The following is a 14,839-nucleotide window of genomic DNA, read 5'->3' as shown; positions in this document are numbered from 1 at the left end:
AGCACTAAAAAGTTGTAATCCTATGGGATGCTCGTATTGTATGACTAGGTATTTGTACACATACTGTAGGTAGGATTGCTTGTTGTTGTTGTTTAGTTGTTTAGTTGTGTCCGACTCTTTGTGACCCCATGGACCAGAGCATGCCAGGCACTCCTGTCTTCCACTGCCTCCCGCAATTTGGTCAAACTCATGCTGGTAGCTTCGAGAACACTATCCAACCATCTCGTCCGCTGTCGTCCCCTTCTCCTTGTGCCCTCCATCTTTCCCAACATCAGGGTCTTTTCCAGGGAGTCTTCTCTTCTCATGAGGTGGCCAAAGTATTGGAGCCTCAGCTTCAGGATCTGTCCTTCCAGTGAGCACTCAGGGCTGATTTCCTTCAGAATGGATCGGTTTGATCTTCTTGCAGTCCATGGGACTCTCAAGAGTCTCCTCCAGCACCAGAATTCAAAAGCATAGGTAGGATTGCTAAATGACCCCAAAGACATGGCCCTGGCCTGCTCTTGTGCATTTAACAGCAGCTTACTGTAAAGAAATTGGCAGATCCAGCTTCTCATAGCATCACACATACCCTCCAAATATACCAATTTTCCAGGGACAGCCCCGGATTTACAAAAGCCATCCCAGTTTCTGATTTGATGCCAGAATGTCCTGCTTTTCCTTAGGATGTTCCTATTTTTATTGGAGAAAGGTTGGATGGAACAGGATGTCCCTATTTTCCCTATGATCTGCAATTTATATTGCAGGCATCTGTGCTGTACTGGTTTTGATGCTTTTGATGCAATTGTATTTTTTTTAAGTCAGTTTTTACTTCTTTCTCAACTGATATTTTCTATTTTATTTTAACCGCATATAACTCCCCCCCCCAATAAGCAGTATATAAATCTTGCTAAAAACAAATAGATGTAAATTCAGTGTCAGAAAGAAAAACAGGCAGATTCAGCCAATAATTTAGTTATGTTAAGCTAGTGCTAATGAGCTTTCCTATGTGCCAAGCCAGAGAGTAGTTAGTTTAAAGATGAAGGAAGTTTATTGAGATAGCAGGAGTCAAGCCAAGGCTGGAGATATGAATGCCTTTATTCTCTTCTTTAAAGAAATCAAAATCAAAATGGTGTTGGGGGAAGCATTCTTCCCCTCCTGCCGACAGCAGCTTTGATTTAAAATGTCAGCAAAGAGATCACATCACTGGCAGCCAATATTACTTCCTTGCTCACTGCAAGGGTGTTGACAGAAGGCAGTAAAGTCTCTTCAGGCATGACATCAAGTCCGATAGTGTGCTTCCCAAGGCAGGTCTCATGTCACATCAATATTCTAGCATCTAATTCACAGGTTATAAATTTAGAACCAGTTTTCTGGCTATGTTCTCTCAACTGCGGCTAGGGGATAGTAGCCACAAACTTTCTTTAAAAATAAATAAATCATAGACAAGGTTTTACAGGACTAGAATAAATGTCGGACACCTAGTAACATTTGTCAATTGCAAGGGTGATCCCAAAACTGCATTTTATTTTCCCCTAAAATGACTCTGGGACCATACCACCCCCATAGGCCTTTTTTTTACACAATCCCATATGATCATATAAGATGGTGTGTGTGTGTGCCTGGCTTACAAGTAGTACATGTGAAAAGGATCTAGGAGTCTTGCCGGGCTACAAGCTTAACATGAGTCAACAGTGTGATGCGGCAGCAATAAATGCTAATGCTATTCTAGGCTGCAACAAGAGAAGTATCATGTCCAGATCAAATAATAGTACCATTCTATTCTGCCTTGGTCAGACCACACCTGGGATACTGTGTCCAGGCAGCAGTAAAAACTATTCAGGCAAATACTTATATTTACATTATAACCAGCTTAAGACATGTGCCGAAAGCTGGAGCAAGCAGAAGGATGTCTGCATCCAACAAAGGTCAAAGGAAGAGAGAGCAGAACAGGAAGTACTATATGTTCCTCTCCAAGAGAAGAGGGGAAATGGCATCACACAGAACCCTCTCTACCAATTGTATTTCTGTGGTCTGAGTATCTGCCTATCAGCAATAAAGCTTTGTGGCATTAGTCACTTTTCATGCTAACTAGCATGAATATGCATTTGTTAGGTTTGGCTGCTATTCTCCCAGTTACAGAAAGGAGGTGTCATGTGGTTCGGGCAGAAAAATGTGACTGGTGACTGAAAGAAACACATCTTTCATCCTCCCCGTCCTCCTTTTGTACCAGCCCATGAGTTGAGCCATTCAAAGCCAACTGTACGAGTTCAGCTCAGTTTGGCAATTTATGAAGCAAGATCCTAAGTGTCTTCCACATCGGTAAATGTCATGGACTGGTTGGACACAGAGGAATGGTGGGAGGAACAAGCTGGGAAACCCTCAATGAAAGATGGCTCAGAGCCTGGGGAGTGGTGGTGGGACAAAGAGGAGTGGGCAGAAGGAGATTAGGAGGAGGAGGTGTCAGAAGCTGGAGAGATAACAGGACTTGCTGATCTGGGTGTCATGGTCTGGTTCATGGGCGATCGAAGTCCCAGCAGGGGATGTCAGGACCGGGGGCAAGATGGTGGGGTGGGGGCAGGAACGGGGGTCCAGAAGCCAGGATTCAGGAAGCCAAGGGTCCGAGGGTCAGGAAGCAAGGAGTCACAAAGTCAGGGGTCCGAGGATCAAGAAGCAGGGAGTCAAGAAACCAAGGTTCAAAGATCAGGAAGCAAGAAGCCAAACGCAGCAAGGCAGGAAGCGTGTTGCTGTGGCAAAGAGCTGAAGGGAAATGCTGACCTTATATCCCTTCCCAGCTCTTGCCACCAGGTGCTGTGAGTTACCAATCGGCCTCACCTGTGAGGCCGCACCTTGCCTCTTCAGAACAAACTTAGGAAGGCCCCAGTCCTGCAAAGTCCTATTGGTCACAGGGCCTGGCTCCTGCATGCACTCCTGACACTGGGAGAGTCTGTGGGCAGAGAGAAGTCCGGAAGCAGAAGCCAAAGCAGGCGAGTGGGAGCAGGGAGGCTGGTGAAGAGTCACGAATGTCTCCTGCTGCTGCTGCTCAAGCTCGCCACTGTCTCCCAGAACCAGAAAAGGGCCGAAACAGGCTTGGGAAAAACCATGGAGAGCAAGGGACTTAGACAGTTGGGGGAGGCAGGGACTTTCAGTCTCAGCAACTGATTCATAAGACCTAACAGGGATGAGTTGCTGTGCGCATTAGGCCTGACACTCAGCCAAGTCTGTGAAGATTGTGTTTTTGCTAATAAATAGTTAACTCCAGCTTTGAACAGTGTAATTTACAGCCAGCTCACTCTTTGACAATAAGTGGGATGCTTTGGACCAGACACAGGCAAACTCCGGCCCTCCAGATGTTTGGGACTACAATTCCCATCACCCCTAGCTAACAGGACCAGTGATCAGGGATGATGGAAATTGTAGTCCCAAACATCTGGAGGGCCAGAATTTGCCTATGCCTGCTTTGGACCTTATATGTCTTGGGCTGGCCTGCCACCACCTTCTGCCACAGCCAGTAGCCCAGTTTAAACAGAACAGGCTTGGGTGAGCCTTGGACCAGCAAGCTCTCCCCTCCCCTCCTCTCTTCCTGCCCCCACCCCCGCCATGAGGCAGGTCTTTCATCCTGAGTACACTGAACATCTAAAAGAGAGGTCTGCGTCCTGTGTGTCCAACAGACAGCGGGACTGAGGGGCGGGGAATGTAGCAGGCAGCATCCACGACAAGTTTTGGAAAGTCTGACCATTTGAACGTTTAGAGATAAAAGTACCCATCTGCCTCTGTTGATATTGTGTGGACCATGCCATTGTGCCCTTGACACTGCGAGATTAAATATTGAGTCAGGCCTTTATCAGTATAGACAGCAGTTGTGTTTGCCATTCTGTCACCCAAAAAATAAACCAATGACTCTACATTTCAGAACGGCTTCATCACATTAGAAGCCTGGTTCCCTTTCTGAAGCAGCCTTGCAATCCTAAAAAAAACCCAGGTTTTAGGGACCAGCGCTGTCATATTTCCCCTTTATTTCAGTGGGATCTACTGCCAAGTCAGTGTGTGTCCGATTTGCTGAATTCTTAGTAGTTCTACCAGTATGGGTGGTGATAGAACACACCCACAGGCATCAGCTCAGCTGGAGATATTGGGATACACCATCCTGGCTAAGCCAAGGCCAGATCGTAAAATGGTGTAAGCCCTGAAAATGGGACGTTCTGAGGGCATGTTTGGGGCAGGATAGAGAGCGGAAACATGGGGTACATCCCACTGTCTAGGATCTTCACAGTCAAGCTCTCCAACTTCCTCCCACCCCTTACTTGATCTGACCAGCTCCTGCAAGATGTCTCCACAGGACACCTAAGCCCGTTCAGCTTGGTCATGCGATCTGGCACACCCTGCGTAAATTAAGCTGGCAAAAACAGAGTGGTGTGACTCAAACACTATTTTAAAGGCTTGTTTTCCCTCTGCCAGGCTTCGGTTGGCGAGGAGTTTGGATCTGGTGTACTTTACGTCGGCTTAATTTACACCGGCTTGCTTTATGCCAGCTTCTTGTGCACAGGATTGCTCCCTCAAATGACTATAAAAGTTAATTATGTTAGTAATTAACAACATAATCCTAATCATGTCTCCACAGAAGGCTGCTGGGAAACTACCATGGAACTCAGTAAGTTCTCACTGAATGGCATGCGTAAGATTATAGGGGAAGGAATCTGTTCATCGTAACAGGAAGGACTGGTAGGTCACTTCAGATTGTTGGGAATAATTATGGGATAAATAATTGCTCCATAAATGTTCTTCTCTTATATGTTGGCTTTGTTTAAAATAAGTTGGAATAGATCTTGAAATTAAAATGTCGGCGTTCAGTTTCACCCCCTTTTTACAGGCAAATTGTAAACTGCAATACGTTTTTGTAGCAGTGTGCTTCAAATATCTCAGTGCCATTATCTCATACAATTTTCTTGCATTAATAACTGAGTAGCTCTTTTTAAAATATGACTAGATATGCCTTGGTGAATCTTTTATCATGTGAAAAATCATGGTTGAGAGGCTGTGGAAGAGTAAGTGGAATGGGGGGTGGTGGAGTGGGGGGGATATAAAATGATCAATGACTCCAGAAATAGAAACAAAGTGAGAGATCCATTGGGAGAAAGAGGGAGTTAATTTTTTTCTTGACCCTACCATTCAAAAGAGGTGCTGATTTTATTCAAAATCGTCACATAACAGACACACACATGTACCTGGGAGTCCCACTGAACTCATTGGAACTTACTCCCAAGTATTCCATGCACAAGAATGCATGGTAAACTGTAAATTTTGCAACAAGTGTGGCCTCGTGTCATAGGAGCCAACTTCTAGCGGCTGCGGGGGCTTTAGCCCCCACAATAAATTTTCTGAGGGGACCAGGCCCCGACAAAGTTGATGGGCATCCCATTCAAATGCTGCATGTGTGCTGCGTCATGTGATCAGTTATGAGGAGCAGGGTTTACCTGGGCCCCCTTAATATTTTACTCAAGTTGCCCCCCTGCCTCATGTTCCCACCCCCCACAGAAAATAACATTGCTGAACTACATCCAAAGTGAGAGTTTCCTCCCTCTGTTTATTTATTTATATACTGTATATGCTTGCTTATTTTTCCATTCTGTCCCTCAAAAAAAAAAAAAAAAAAAAAAGCATTGCAAAATCTAATTCTTTCATTTGAAAACCCCCTACTGCGCCTGGCTACCTTGCCAAAGTAAATATGATTCCCACACACACACACACACACACACACCTCAAACTCTATTAATAGAATTCAGACATGCATAATAAAGTTTACTAGATTATTTTACAAGATTATCCATTAACTTTTAAATTGCAGGACTTAGCTACTTTTTGTCCCTCCAGGCTACTACAAGCAGAGCAGAAGTTCATTTCCCTTGTACTTGTAGTGGAAATACATTTATTGCTAGCGGAGGCCGTGGTTATCTTTTTCTTAATGTACCCTTCCTGGGCAAAAATTTGCTTCTAAATAAGGGGCGTTAATCCAGCTGGCTGATACAGTAATCAGATTATATCAATGGGTGTAGTCAGAGTATGACTAACGTTAGATTCCACCCAACATTTCTGCATGGCCTAAATCAGCTTAAAGGAAGCATGAATTGAAAGTGACTTGTGGTTCTCTGGATCCCATACTGGTCTCATATAACAAAAATTGCATTAACCCAATACAGTGGTACCTCAGGTTACATACGCTTCAGGTTACAGACTCCGCTAACCCAGAAATAGTGCTTCAGGTTAAGAACTTTGCTTCAGGATGAGAACAGAAATCATGCTCCGGCGCTGCGGTGGCAGCAGGAGGCCCCATTAGCTAAAGTGGTGCTTCAGGTTAAGAACAGTTTCAGGTTAAGAACGGACCTCCGGAATGAATTAAGTTCTTAGCCTGAGGTACCACTGTACTCCAAACTCTAGAGAGGAGGCTACAGCTTGGGCAGTGCAGCTGTAGACGGTGGAAATATTCAATACCCCACTTTCTCTGAAGTCTCTCAGCCCCACTCACCCCACAGAGTTTTTGTTGTGGGGGAGGATGGGAAAGGAGAATGTTAGCCACTTTGAGACTCCTTCGGGTAGTGATAAAGCGGGATATCAAATCCAAACTCTTCTTCTTCTTTTTTTGCTCAGTTATTTTACTATTAAGCTTGTTGACCTCCTCCTTTAGCACGGATGGGGAATCTATAGTTCTCCAAATGTTGCTGAACGTGGAGCTCAAACCCTGAGATCCACACATTGTTACCCCAAAATCTGCAAGATTTGAAGGCTCCGCACCCTCATTGTAGGGCAGAACATGAAGGGTTAGCTCTATTTTTTGTTATTTCGTTTTCCCTTTGCTTCCATCCTGCCCCACTATTTACAAACTGAAACTCTTTATACAACTTGTGTCATGGGGGAACACTTGTGTGATTAAAAATCCAGCCACAGGAGGCCAGTGTTGTTCTACAGAAACAATGCTGAAAGGGAAGGCTAAGGACCCCAGATGATACATCTAAGCATCCACAAACTTAATTCCTTCCGGAGGTCCATTCTTAACATGAAACTGTCCTTAACTAGAGGCATGCTTTTGCTAATGGGGCCTCTTGCTGCTGCTGCGCCGCTGGCACACAATTTCTGTTCTCATCCTGGGGCAAAGTTCTCAACTCGAGGGAACTCTTCCAGGTTAGCGGAGTTTGTAACCTGAAGCGTTTGCCACCTGAGGCGTTTGTAACTTGAGGTACCACTGTACATGCAAAAAGATCTTCCTTGTAAGGATAAAGGTAAAGGTACCCTTGACCATTAGGTCCAGTCGCGGACGACTCTGGGGTTGTGGCGCTCATCTCGTTTCACTGACCGAAGGAGCCGGCGTTTTGTCCGCAGTTTTTCCGTGTCATGCGGCCAGCATGACTAAGCCGCTTCTGGCAAACCAGAGCAGTGAACCGAAATGCCGTTTACCTTCCCGCCAGAGCGGTACCTATTTATCTACTTGCACTTTGATGTGCTTTCGAATTGCTAGGCCGGCTGGAGCAAGGATCAAGCAATGGGAGCTCACCCCATTGCCCTAGGCTCAGTGGTTTAGACCACAGTGCCACCCGCGTCCATGAGCCTCATAAATATAGTTCCCTTTAAAAAGAACTGTGTTATGGTGCACCTGTGATCCTCTTGAGGCTGGGTGCCTTACTGTGACCCCCATCCTTTTTTTGTTTTTTGGAAATGATTTTTATTTGATTTTACAAGTGTAGAGTTATAACAATACCAAATACATATGCATACTTAGAGATTTCTCTGAATCTCCAGACTTCCCACCCTCCACTCCATGGGTCCTACTGTCAACTTTCTCGGCTGCATATTATTTCATAATCCATATTTTGTACCTCTCCATTTTGTCCATAATATTTGCTGCATTACAAGGGTTATAAGAATCCTGCCAAGGTTTTCATCTGCTTACAGTGGTATCCTAAATAAATTATAATTGCTTCCCATTCTTTATTGAATTTCTTGTCTTCTTGGTCCCTGAGCTTTCTGGTCAGTTTTGCCATTTTGGCGTAGTCCATCAGATTAGTTAGCCATTCCTCTCTGGTAGGGACTTCATCTTCTTTCCATCTCTGGGCTAGTAGCATCCATGCGGCTGTTGTCACATATATCTTCTCCTTTAGGATATCGGAACCCACAATTCCTAATAAAAAAGCTTCTGGTTTTTATAAAGGTTATTTAAAACATTTTTTTCAATTCATTATATATCATTTCCCAGAATGCTTTTATTATCTTACACAACCACTGCCTATGATAAAAGGTACCTTCTTTTTCTTTACGTTTCCAGCAGGCATTTGTACTTATACATTTTTGACCCATACATATTCCTATTGGCTTCTCACAAGCTACAGAATTGGGAAGCAAATGTAGAAGTTAATGTCTTCCTTCCCCTTCCCTCACTTGTTTTATAACATCTGTTGTTGTTGTTGTTGTTGTTAGCACACCCATATAAGAATAATATACTTTTTGTTGGATCCATAAAAAGATAGTCACATAAACCCAAATAAGATGACTGGATAGCTCAGTCAGTAGAGCACGAGATCTCAAGGTTGTGGGTTCAATCCCCACATTGGGCAAAAGAGTCCTGCATTGCAGGGGGTTGGACTAGATGACCCTCGGTGTCCCTTCCAACTCTACAATTATATGATGCTAACTAACTGGTCCCATCATAGGAGCCAACTCCTATGTTCTTTCAGCCCCGCAGTAAAATATTTGAAGGGGACAGGCACCCCCAAAGCTGATGGGCACTGCCATCCAAATGGTGCATGTGCCACATCTTGTGATCGATTATGCCGGGCGGGGCTTACCTGTCCCCCCCCCCCCCAATATTTTATTCAAGTTGACATCGCTTGAGCATGATTTCATTGAGCATGAAATCAAGCCAAGCATCTCGTCAGAGCAATTCCTGAGTCGAGACAGGATGACACAAACTGCTTCTGGAGACGCACAGAGCAACCCAGACCCTCAATGCGTCATGCTAGAGGAGGTGTGGATGAAGCAGAGGTGTCCCTCCAGCCTTCCCTGCCAGGATCCATCACCTGGGGAGCTCCAGAGGTGTCAGTGAAGTCCCCACAGGCAAGGATCACTGAATGTACCTGCCAAAATGATGGGCAGCAAGGAGCTACTACTGATGCAATCCCCAGTGATGGCAGGTAGCAAAAACTCCCAAACTGGGATGTCCGGGGGCTTGGCGTAGTAGCTGGTCAACACATGTGGACACTGCTGCCACCTCATGACAACAATGGGACTGATCCAGGCCTCTTCGCTGCACCATCCCGGGAGCTTGCACAGCAAAGGAGTATTTTGTTTTCCTGAGACCCCCTGTCTTACTGTCCTGGTTGGCTTGCACACTGATCACCACTTTATCAAGCCCCATTGCTACCAGCCAGGAGCTAGGATTGTGTCCTTAGGGTGGTAGCTAGCAAACTTTACTCAGAGTAGACCCATTGAACTTAATGGACCTATTGAAATTAATGGACCTAACTTCATCACATTAATTCATTTCGATAGGTTCCTCCACTCCCACGAGTATGAATAAACATTGGATAAAGTCAAGAGTCTGGATTCAACCAAAGTACAGTGGTACCTCGGGTTACATACGCTTCAGGTTACATATGCTTCAGGTTACAGACTCTGCTAACCCAGAAATAATACCTCGGGTTAAGAACTTTGCTTCAGGATAAGAACAGAAATCGTGCTCTGACAGCACAGCGGCAGCAGGAGGCCCCATTAGCTAAAGTGGTGCTTCAGGTTAAGAACAGTTTCAGGTTAAGAACAGACCTCCGGAACAAATTAAGTACTTAACCCGAGGTACCACTGTATCATAATTTTACAAAGGAGACCAAGATGATTGTGCAGCATGTTCCAATTAAACGTAGGAAGATTAAGAATCATTATATTCTGCTTTTTCTTCCCAATTCTGCTCCAATATTCTCGTCCCATTGATTTCGGTCGAGCCAAAGCCTACCTTAATCTAGATTCAATCCTTCCCCTCACATCATTTTGTAACTAAAATGTTTACTGGATGACCGTGAACTCGTAGAATCAGTTATTTTTATTTTTATTATTATTTTTTTGTAATAATGTAACATTTATTGAACTCATTGACCAGAATGGAATAAAGGTCTGTTGTTTCTGCTTGTCAGAATGGTTATTCTTATTTAACTACAAGAGATTGACAGCAGCAACAGCGTTCTAATACCTCTAGTTGTTTTTATTTCATAAAATGAGAATCAGTGTTATATTTCTTAATCTTCAAATGGTCTGATTATTTGCTGTACCTAATCAACCTACTGCATTGACTGTGTGTATGTATAGAAAGGAGGGGAATAATTTTGTTTAAAACAAAATAACAAAGCACATAATTATGTTTCTGAAGGCAAAAATAACTCCTTCAATTAACAGACCCCTTTCTGAAACTAACATTTTCGTGAATATTTATCTTTTGAGAAACCTCCATTGCCCTTCATCATTCATTACATTTAAAATCATTTTGAAGTCTTTTTTTGAAAATGACCTCTGTAGCTAACTGCAGTAAAAGAATCTTGACGGAGAACACTGATAAGAGGATGCCTCTGTTTGTTGCAAACAAATGTTTTGCCCATTTGGCTGTTCTTAAAATTCACCCACTGATATACAGCAATTATTTATTTACTTAGGTATTCAATTTACCACCTTTCATACAGCATTCCAAGGACACCGTAAGTTGCACATTTTAAAAAAACATTAAAATAGCAATACAAATCTTCAAAAATAAAATATAGCAGTGATCCAGGGCAAGCTAAGTCTCTGGTGCTCACAGAATTAACTGATGAGCTTCCATAATATTTTTTAAGTGCCATGGATATTGCTTATACTGTGAGGCTGCTTTCCTCATAACACCAGATATTTGCAAGTTGATGTCATTACTTGCTGAACAAAACACACCTTGCATATGAGCAGAGGCTCTCTCACCTTTTTTTGTTTATTTTTTAAAGAATACTTTACATATTCCAGGTCTGAACCAGATATTCACCAGGTACCCTGTTTTAGCTGAACTACATAATTTATTCAAAAAAGGAAGGGTCTTTTCTGCACTTGGAATACCCCCCCTTCAAAAATCCACATCCTGCATCAACATTACAACATTGCAAACTTTTTGGTCTGTGGCCAGGTTCTTCCTCTATGCACAGGCATTTTATATGACAATATTATTGGTACGGTATTTTGCCTTCCTCCATTCTTTATTCTCCCTCTTATTTTTGCTGCATGTATTTTAAAAATAATAATGTATTTGTACGTTGTGTGACTAGCTTCACTCACACCTTTGCATACCACCTTGGAATCCTCTCCATGAGGGCTGGGTGTTTTGAGAAATATGTTAAATGGATAAATAAAATAATATAGGGGAAAAGAGATTCCTGGGGCCCTGCTGAGCTCAGATTAAGCCCTGGGGTTCCCATTAGCACATGCAAATTTCAAGGACTGGTATCTCCCAAGTTATCTATTTGCATGTCAGCCTCCTTGTAGGATTAAATGGGGAGCTGTGAATGCAGCTTGGAGGATTCCACCATCCAAATGCTTGTTTAGCAAAGGAAATAATAAGGGGAAGGAGAGCGTTTAAATTAATTGTGGTCAGCTGTTGCCAATGAAGCTCAATCCAAACTGGCTTCAGCTATTCATAGATCTTCTATATGAGCCTTAATTTGATGTAGGGAATCCTTAGATTGTACAAAGCAAGTCCTTTCCATTCAGCCTTTGACTTGTGAGTTTTTAAAATACCCTCAAATGAACCTTTCCAGTTTGACCTTACTTTAAAATAAAGCAAAATAGGGAGGAGGGTAGTTGTTCGGAGTCCTGAGCTCAGGAACCAGTCAATTTATCATATCTATGAACTGTTAAGAGTCAGTGATCAAACCAGGTGTTTTTCTGTGGCTCTTGTTAGATGCAGATTTGCAAATGCAAGATTGCCTAAATTAAGCTGTGTACCCCTTACCTGCTTAAAATGCAGCTAGATGGTTCTTTTCCTCAACCGGGATTGAAGCTGGTTTGGGATGGGGAGATGCATGAAAATGCAGTACAGTGGCACCTTGGTACTCAAACGGCTTGGCTCCCGAACAAATCGCTTCCCTAACGCTGCAAACCCAGAAGTGAGCGTTCCGGTTTGCGAAAGTTTTCCAGAAGCCAAATGTCTGACGCAGCTTTCAACTGAGTGCAGAAGCTCCTGCAGCCAATTGGAAGCATTGCCTTGGTTTTCGAACGGTTTTGGGAGTCAAACAGACTCCCGGAACGGATTAAGTTTAAGAACCAAGGTACCACTGTATTTCTTAAGAAGCTAAGAGAGATACAGGGTAGATACGGACTGTGGCTGACATTGTGTGTACGTTGCTTCCCAAACCAGTGATGGGAGCACAGTGGACACGGAGTAAATAGGATTGTGTAAACAACCTTAATAGGGACTTCATAGTCCATGGAATCATTGCACTGTTAGGCAAAAGAAAGTTTTGCAGAATAAAGTGGAATTTGCTTCAAGTCAACAACATGCGCCCAGATAACCACAGAAACAAATCACAGTAAATATTGACAAGGAAAAGAGAACTATCCTGTTCAAATTATGGTGGCCATGTGCATGCCCCACTTTGCAGAGGAAAACTTCTTCCTGAAGGAGCCCTGTTTCCGCAGAGCAGTTCTTCTGATTTGAAGAACTAGTAAGGCAGTGTGGTGTAGTGGTTAGAGAGTTGGACCAGGACATGGGAGCCCAGGATTCAAATCCCCAATCAACCATGAAGCTCACTGGGTAGTCACTGTCTCTTAGCCTAACCTACCTCACAGAGTTGTTGTGGGGTTTAAATGAGGGAGGGGAGAACCACACCATGTATGCCACCTTGAGCTACTTGGAGGAAATAAATTAAAAAATTAAAAAAAAAAAAAATAAGGGTCGGCAGGCACATAGCTGGTCACCTGATCACAGTCTTCCCCATTGTCTTGAGATGTAGTTTATTGCTCTTTAAACTACTGTCATTGTTTCTAAATCTGCATCTACACATATAAATTAGCAATAGCAAACTGTATCCAAATCCGTGGCCCCTTTCATCTTCTCTTGGGTTCTTTCTCCCTGCTTATCCCCTGATGCATTCCTCCTCCTCCTCCTTCTTCTTTTGAGGATGCATTAAGTGGCCATTCTAATCACAGTTAGTAGTAAATCTAATGTCGGGAAAAGGTTTAAAAACTGCCCAATTGCTCACAAGTATTATCTGACAATATCCCTCTCGACCCACTTAGCTAGAGAACAATGTTCCAGCCTCTAAATATATCTCCTTCCATGAAAGCCTACCTCTGTGTTTTCCAGTACAAAGTGAAAAAGTTTTAAATGGACCAACTTATGGTGGTAAAAGTTGCAGATTTTGTTGAGTGTGATTTTCATATCTTTATCTCTGTTGTACCACTCTGGCGGATTCAAACAATTAGAAGCTCTAAGGCTTAAGCTCTGTCTGGAGAAACTCTGAAGTGATGCCTGAATTTTCTAGATAAAAACAATGTCCCACATTTTTTTTGGTGTGGGGAGGATAACGAGATAAGATTTCCTTTTCAAGCACAGTGCAATCTCTGCTTTTGCCACTGTCAGAAGATTAGCAGGAAAGCTGAAAGTACAAGCTTCTGCTTTACACAGAATTCTTAAACAGTAGGAATGGAAATGGTGTTAATTCTAAGTAATTCTATTATACTGTTGCAACTTCCAGCTGTTGTGTTGAATTACATACAGATGTTTGAAGTGGTGAAGGTTTTGTGATTGTTTGCTGTCTGGCTGTAGTGACTAAATGTTTGCATTAGCTTATGACGGGTGGCGCTGTGGGTAAAACCTCAGTGCCTAGGACTTGCTGATCGTAAGGTCGGCGGTTCAAATCCCCGCGGCGGGGTGAGCTCCCGCCGTTCGGTCCTAGCTCCTGCCCACCTAGCAGTTCGAAAGCACCCCTAAGTGCAAGTAGATAAATAGGGACCGCTTACCTAGCGGGAAGGTAAACGGCGTTTCCGTGTGCGGCGCTGGTGCTGGCTCGCCAGCGCAGCTTCGTCACGCTGGCCACGTGACCCGGAAGTGTCTTCGGACAGCACCGGCTCCCGGCCTCTAGAGCGAGATGAGCACGCAACCCCAGAGTCGGTCACGACTGGCCTGTACGGGCAGGGGTACCTTTACCTTTACCTTTTATGATTACCCAAGAACTAAACCTATTAGATGTATTTTAATAGGATTGAGAGAGGAAACTTGTTTTAGTGAGGGGAGTTCAAAGTCCCATATATTTATTAATATTTTATTTAAACTACTGATACACCACTTAATATTTTAAAGTGAATAAAATAATAAAAGGCACGGACTACAAAGCAAAACAACATAAAAATAGCATAAAATACATTTCTACAGCTACCCTTTGACCACGAAAATATATGACCAGTATCACTAATCTGAAAATGTTTCAGTGAACAAAAAAGTTTCAGCATATGCCCAAAACGTAAGATTGTTGGCAATTTAAACCACACTACCATGCAAACAGCATACCGTTGTTGACTGGGTGGATTTATTGTCATGAAAAACCAACTACAAAACTAGAATAATCCAAAAAGTAGAGTTCAGATTTGTAGGGTTGAATCCAGACTGATGTCAGATCTACACCGTGCATTTAAAGCACATGACTTCCCCCAAAGAATCCTGGGAGCTGTAGTTTACCTCTCACAGAACTACAATTCTGAACAAACTACAGTTCCCAGGATTCTTTGGAAGAAGTTGGGTGCTTTATAATAGGGCAAGTTAGTACAGTCGTACCTCCGATCCTGAGTGCCTTGCGAGTCGAACGTTTTGGCTCTC

This window comes from Podarcis muralis, chromosome 12 (assembly GCF_964188315.1).
Source record: "Podarcis muralis chromosome 12, rPodMur119.hap1.1, whole genome shotgun sequence".
In the NCBI taxonomy this organism is placed as follows: Eukaryota; Metazoa; Chordata; class Lepidosauria; order Squamata; family Lacertidae; genus Podarcis; species Podarcis muralis.
The sequence above is the reverse complement of the archived record's forward strand: the minus strand, read 5'-3'. Positions refer to the sequence as shown.